This window comes from Globicephala melas, chromosome 14, assembly GCF_963455315.2.
Source record: "Globicephala melas chromosome 14, mGloMel1.2, whole genome shotgun sequence".
Classification (NCBI taxonomy): domain Eukaryota; kingdom Metazoa; phylum Chordata; class Mammalia; order Artiodactyla; family Delphinidae; genus Globicephala; species Globicephala melas.
The window spans coordinates 8,067,063-8,073,601 of NC_083327.1; the positions used below are offsets into that span (position 1 = coordinate 8,067,063).

General features: G+C 41.3%; 1 long non-coding RNA gene across 1 annotated transcript; it reads right to left on the minus strand.

Annotated features, from left to right (window-relative positions):
• Window positions 1-1,738: 1,738 nt before the first annotated feature.
• Window positions 1,739-4,738, minus strand: LOC132593365 (uncharacterized). The gene is made up of 2 exons (XR_009558756.1): window positions 4,612-4,738; window positions 1,739-2,926 (listed from the first exon to the last, which is right to left on the minus strand). It is a non-coding gene; the product is annotated as an uncharacterized lncRNA (long non-coding RNA).
• Window positions 4,739-6,539: the final 1,801 nt, after the last annotated feature.

Here is a 6,539-nt window from a genome sequence, read left to right on the forward strand (position 1 = left end):
ACATAGAGCATGCCCTCTTCTGCGTCCTGCTTATTTCATTCAATTGTATGCTTGTGAGATTTACTGATAATTTCAGGTGAAGTCGTAGATCATTCATTCTCACTGCCGAGTGGTATTCTGTTGTAAGTATGCACCACAATTTATAAATCCTACTGTTAATGGGCATTTTGGGTAGTTCCCAAGTTGGGGCTGTTACGAATTGTGCTGTAATGAACATTCTTACTCATATCTTTTGAGGGATGTTTTTACACGTTTCTGTGGGACAGACAAGAGCTGGGACATAGAGCGTGGACGCATGAAGTTCAAGTGGATGCCCCAAACAGCTTTCTAAAGTGGGTGTCCAAACTAATGCAGCTATTTGCAGTTTTTCCACATCCTTGCCAATGTTAGATTTTTTTTTCTTTTTAATTTTACTCAATCTAGTAGGTGTGCCTTGACATCGAGCTGAGATTTCAATTTGCGTTTACTTGATAACTGATGGAGCTAAGCAACTCTTTATGTTAATGGATCATTTGCATATCCTCTTTTTGTTCAAGTCAGCTCATTTCTCTACTGGGTTGTCAGTCATTAATTTGTAGGAAATTTTTAATGTACTCTGGGTACAAGTTGTTTGTTGTATTTGCTGCAAATATCTTCTACTCTATACATTGTCTTTTCATTTTATTAATGATGTCTTTGGATGGACAGAGCTTCTTGATATTATTATTTTCCAAATTGTCATGTTTTCCCCTTCTGGTTAGTGTTGTCTTGGAACCTTTTAAAGGAAATTTTGCCCACTCCAAGGTCATAAAGATGTTCTATGTTTTTTCTGAGAAGGTTTATTGTTTTATCTTTCATATTTAGATCTACAGTCCATCTGGAATTGGCTTTTATGCATGGTGTCAGTTGGAGACCAAAAAGTCATTGTTTTCAATAAGAGTATTAAATTAACCCAGGACTGCTTATTGAAAAGAGCATCCCTTCTCCAATGCACTCGGTGTCACCTTTATCACGAAGTTGTCTTTATTCCACTTGTATGTCTATTGTCTATCTGTTTGTTGCTACACAAATACCTTACCATACTATGACTTTATAATAGGTCTTGATTTGGTAGGGTAATTTATCCATCTCTTATTCAAGATTGCCTTTGTCCCTGAAATTATATATTTTTAAATTAGCTTATCAGTTTCCACACACACACACACACACACACACTCTCTCTCTCTCTCTCTCTCTCTCTCTCTCTCTCTCCTGCTTGGATTCTGTTGGGGACTACATTGCATCTACTTCACCCACCTGGGGAGAATTAGCCACTTAACAATCCTGAATCCTGTTCTCCATGGCCACGGTATATCTCTCCATCTTATTCAAGTCTTTAATTTCGCTCAACAATATTTAATTTGCAGTGTAGAGGGCTTATAAAACTTCTGTCAGATATATCTTAGGAGTATTTGATAGTTTTTGTTGCTATTTTAAATTTCATTTTAGTTTGTTGCTGATATACAGAAATATCACTGATGTTTGGATATTATTCACATAGCTTTTCAATGACAGAGCTAACGAAAATAACACCCAAAAGCCACTGTCGTGGACTGATAACTCACTCTCTGCACTTTTAAAATGAAGAGGTGAGGAGAACTCTATTTAAATCCAGAGAAATCTAAGCCTGAGTTTTATAGAAACAGATCACCAGTAGGCATAAACATTTATATTATAAAGACTTACTAATTTAAACAAATAGGGACAAGGAGACCATGGATCCATAAACAAATAATACACATATTAGACTTTTATTTCTGTTGAGTTTTTATGACACAAGCTTTCAAAGGATGATCAGTTAAAGCTTATATTTTTTTCAAATATAAATGGATGTTTACATTTAAAAATAGTTTTTAAAAAGGTATTTATAACATTTGCTTATCAAACAATAAACATACAAATGTAATATAAAGATAAATCATCCTTATCAGTACCTGGAGAACTGTAAACTTGCAAAGAGTAAAGTTCAAATTAATAAACTTTACTTGTACTATATACAATGATAGTTTGAATGTATATAAGATACTTAATAAATACACATACAAACATGCATATAAACACAGATACCTTTAGCCTTTTAGTTATATAACTGCTTGGCAATATCTTCTCAGTAAATATATATACATATATAACATGACCTCTCAAGCATGTTAATTAATACTACTTATTCATGTCACAAAACAGACCAGGAACAATGAGAGTATACTTGGAAGAATAATGCAAAAGTGAACAATATTATGTAGATTTGTATCTAGATGTTTTTCATAGACAGTGAAATAAATGTTCCAGGATATTTAAATTCATTTAGTTTTGAAAGACTGAAAAAGGCAATGAATGATACCATTGAATAAGATTAGATATTATAGACATACAGAATAAACAGGATATTTATAGCCTGATACATTATACATATTTATTTGTGGGTTCATGTGATAAGATTTTGTTTCTGTTCACTGATTTATCCTCAGTGTCTGGAGCTGGCACAGAGTAGGTGCTCAATAAACACTTCGTGGATGATGGAATGAGTATCAGCACGTATGTCAATAAGCTTTGGAACAGCTATATTCATGACTGAAAGTCAAAAATCAAGCGACATCCTGAATATTTACGCAGAATAACTAAAAAGCTATGGAAAAGCACATAGGTCATTCTCTTCCTACTTTGAGCTGTTTTTGCATTTACTCATGTGATCTGCACCTCCTGGCAGAAAGCACAATTTCAAACCTTCACAATAACTATTTCTTTGAGAAGACTGGAGAACATTGTCTCAGAGGGCTTCCCGGGGCCTGGAGGCAAGGCCTGAAATGGTTGATGACTCGCCCAGGCTGGAGCTGTGCTGCCAGCACTTCAGCTGTGCCGTCCACTGCTGCAAGGCCAGCTCGTGCAGACACTTCCTTGAAATCACATGCTAAAGCAATCGTATTCATACATATTTTTGGTAACACTTACATGAAACAATTGTTCCTATTGTCTTATGCTAAAGCAATCGTATTCATACATATTTTTGGTTACACTTACATGAAACAACTCTTCCTATTGTCTTAGAGTCCACACTCAGCAAGAAGGTGGAATTAAAAATTTCTCTAATACCTTTAAAGCAGTAGAGTATCTTTTAGCTTAAACAACCGGCACTGTTGACACACCAAGACAATATATACAAGTAACTGTGTCTAGATTTGTGTAATAGCAAAGCAGGCATTAAGTTAATTATTTTACCCTTTTAGGGGCTTGCTCTATTAGAATATACCTTCTCATTTAAATGTGCTCCTTACAAAGAAAACTCATCTAATATTGATAAAAGAGGGACACAAAGTTGGGTTAAGTCAAATTCTAGACTAGCTGTTCAATAAATCTTTGATTTAAACTATTTACAGACAACAAGGAATATAAGAGATATGGGTTTTCTGGTGAAGGCTGAACCTAGGAGTCAGTTCTGTAGATTTCTCTTACAATTCTCTTTCTGCATCCCACCTGCCTCTCCCACAATCCAGTCTTTGCTCAGAATGTGTAACTATATTCTGGCCTTAAATAGCAGGCCCTATTCATACTGTTCATCATTATCACTCTTTAAGCCAAACTGGGGCTCCGAACTGCATCTGATCCTTGACAAAATAGCAAGTCCCAGGACTCCAGAACTTCTGCTTCAATAAAAGCTAAACTCAGTGTAGGGCTTCCCTGGTGGCGCAGTGGTTGGAAGTCCGCCTGCCGATGCAGGGGACGCGGGTTTGTGCCCCGGTCTGGGAAGATCCCATGTGCCGCGGAGCAGCTGGGCCTGTGAGCCATGGCCGCTGAGCCTGCGCGTCCGGAGCCTGTGCTCCGCAACGGGAGAGGCCACAACAGTGAGAGGCCCGCGTACCGCCAAAAAAAAAAAAAAAAAAAAAAAAGCTAAGCTCAGTGTAGAAATGCTGTTCTGGTTCAATGTGCAGGCAGTTAATGTTTTGTTGCTTTTTCAGACCAGGCTACAGCAACTGACATAATGTAGCCTCAGCCACCTAAGTAACTTTAGCAGAAACTTCACTTCTCGCGTTTATGGTAATCTTGGTTTTTCTTTCCCCCAGATGATGTCAAAGATAAATCTTACAAATTATTTTATATTTGTTAGCATGATTCAATCAACTTACTTCTTTCTTTTTAGGGATGACCTCATAAATAAATAGTGGGTAGGATCAATTACAAGACACATATAAAAATACTCCCAGCCCGCTTCTCTCTAGTTGATTTCCAAGGCAGAGAGAGTAAACAGCCTTCTCCCAGCTTTCTCACTGTCCACAGCTGAGAGTGTAGGGTGTTTACAGTATCTGTCCCTCAGTGCTCTCTGGGGCAGGGCTGGTGGGCAGCAGTGCAAGCCTTGGGAAACCCAGCATCATTTCAAGATACCATAAAGTGTCACGGGAAAGGACCCGAAAACATTCTTGGGACTAAATCATCATTCTCTGAGGACTGGTGTCCTCTTCCTGCTCTGCACGGAATTCTCCTGAGGTGTGGATTCTCCTGAGGTGTGCAGCTTTGGCCTTTGCACACTCGTGGATTCTGTAAACATGGGATTTTCAATATTCAAGGATTTTCCAAAATGGTCTCAAAAGACTCACTCACCCCTTAAATGGCTGCACGTTTCCTTTCTGGGTGTAGAATCCAGTGGCTCACTCTCTGAGCCTTGCAACTTTGTTTCCACTCACTCCCGCATATAACAGAACAATGGACTTGCAGACAGAAGACCACCTGTCAGTTTAATTACTGAAAGTTAGTTACTTTACCTATCCACAAATTCAGTCAAATGAGCAAAAAGTAAATATGATTGGATGCAAGTTATATGCATAAAGATGGTGTATGGGAAATTGCTAACATAATGCTGAAACTTAAAAAATCTAATATTTGGAAGGAAGCAAATCTGTAATTAGAGGCATATACATGAGTGGAGTTACTTGATACCTAAAGTTCTTTCCGAAGAAAGATTTATCCAAATGGTTCTTGGACTTCATTTGCTAGATTGATCTATGGTGCACAAAATGCTTGTGTGAAAGTCATCAATACTATACATTACAAAACAACCCTCGGTGATAGAACACCACACCGTAAACCAAAGTGGCATCGGATATCAAACTCTTACTGGACATTCTTCATTCATTCATTCAACAAACACGTGTGAGTGCCTACCATAAATCAGCAATGTTTTAAATTCTGAGTGGTGAGAAATGAACGGGGTCATCCCTGACCTTGAGAAAGACACAGCCTGGTCTTCAGGACACGTAAACCATTGTCGTTAAGTGTGACAGGTGCCGCGGTCGGTCAAAAGACACTTCCCAGTTGGCTGACACCTGGGCTGAGTCTTAAAGATGGAACAAATTTAGCCAAGTGGAGATGGGGCCAATGGGGGTTTGGACGGGGTGGGCAGGGAAGGAGATGGGGGGCTGCAAGTGTACCTCAAGAACAGCCACACAACGGGCACCTTCAAGAATTCAGCAGAGTGGGGGCCAAATGTGGATAAGGGTGAAGGGAGGTGAGGCCAGGGGCTGGGGCAGAAGGAGGATGCCACGGGTCCCCAAACGCCCGGCGAAGACGTTTGGGCATCATCTCCAAACTAGGGAGGCAAGTGGCACGGCCACGCCTGCCCTTGGGAGGGGACTTCAGCTGCAAGGCTGCGGGGAAAGAAGACGAGGGAAAGGATGCCTGCAGCCAGGTGCAGGAGCGCTTGGGAGCCTAACTCAGGGGGGCAGCGGTGAGGACACGTAGCAAGCAGATCTGAGAGCTGAGAAAGAGGGCAAGAGCAGAGCTCCCAGAGGGGCTGGCTGAGTGGAGGCGGGAGTCGTGGGCCACAAGGCCCCGGGGGACAAGGCTTCTCCTCGGGGAGAGGAGGAACACGAAGCAGGTGAAGCGAGGCGTGAAGGAAAGGGCTGGGAAGCCTTCCAACCAGCGCCTTCGTGGATCTGGTCTGGGAGGTTAGGAAGCCACGTCCAAGGTCTGTTTAATTCCATCCTGACCGAAGGGATGGAGGCATTTTGAAGGTCTAACCCAGACAGGCTGTTCTTTATTCTGTGGGTTCTGCACTTTGCCGACAGACCCTCTAGCTGGCGAGGGTCCGCGCCCTCGGCAGCCTCCGGGTCACGGCCACCCCGAAGGGCTGCCCCGGCACCCCCAGCCTGGGGAGCAAGGTCCGCTCCCCTCCGACCACCCGGGGACCCTGCATAAGCCTCTACCACAGAGCTTACACTTTATCGCAAGTACTGTAGTTGCTTACCTGTCCATCTCTGGATTAAACACCATGTTTCATGCCACTTCATTAAAAAATTTCAAAACCATGTAGCCAGAGTTTGGCACGATGGGAGGTTCCCAGGAAATGTTTGGTGAATGAAGCACTGCGTGAATGTATAATGCCATGTGCCATCTGTCAATTCGTTAATACTTTGGGGATAATTATTTAGGTTTTAAGTATTTAAATAAGCATTTACCAGTTTCTGAAATTTTGTTTTGAAGCTCCCAAATGGTCCCCCGGGATTGGTTCCAGGACCCCCTCAAGTACCAAA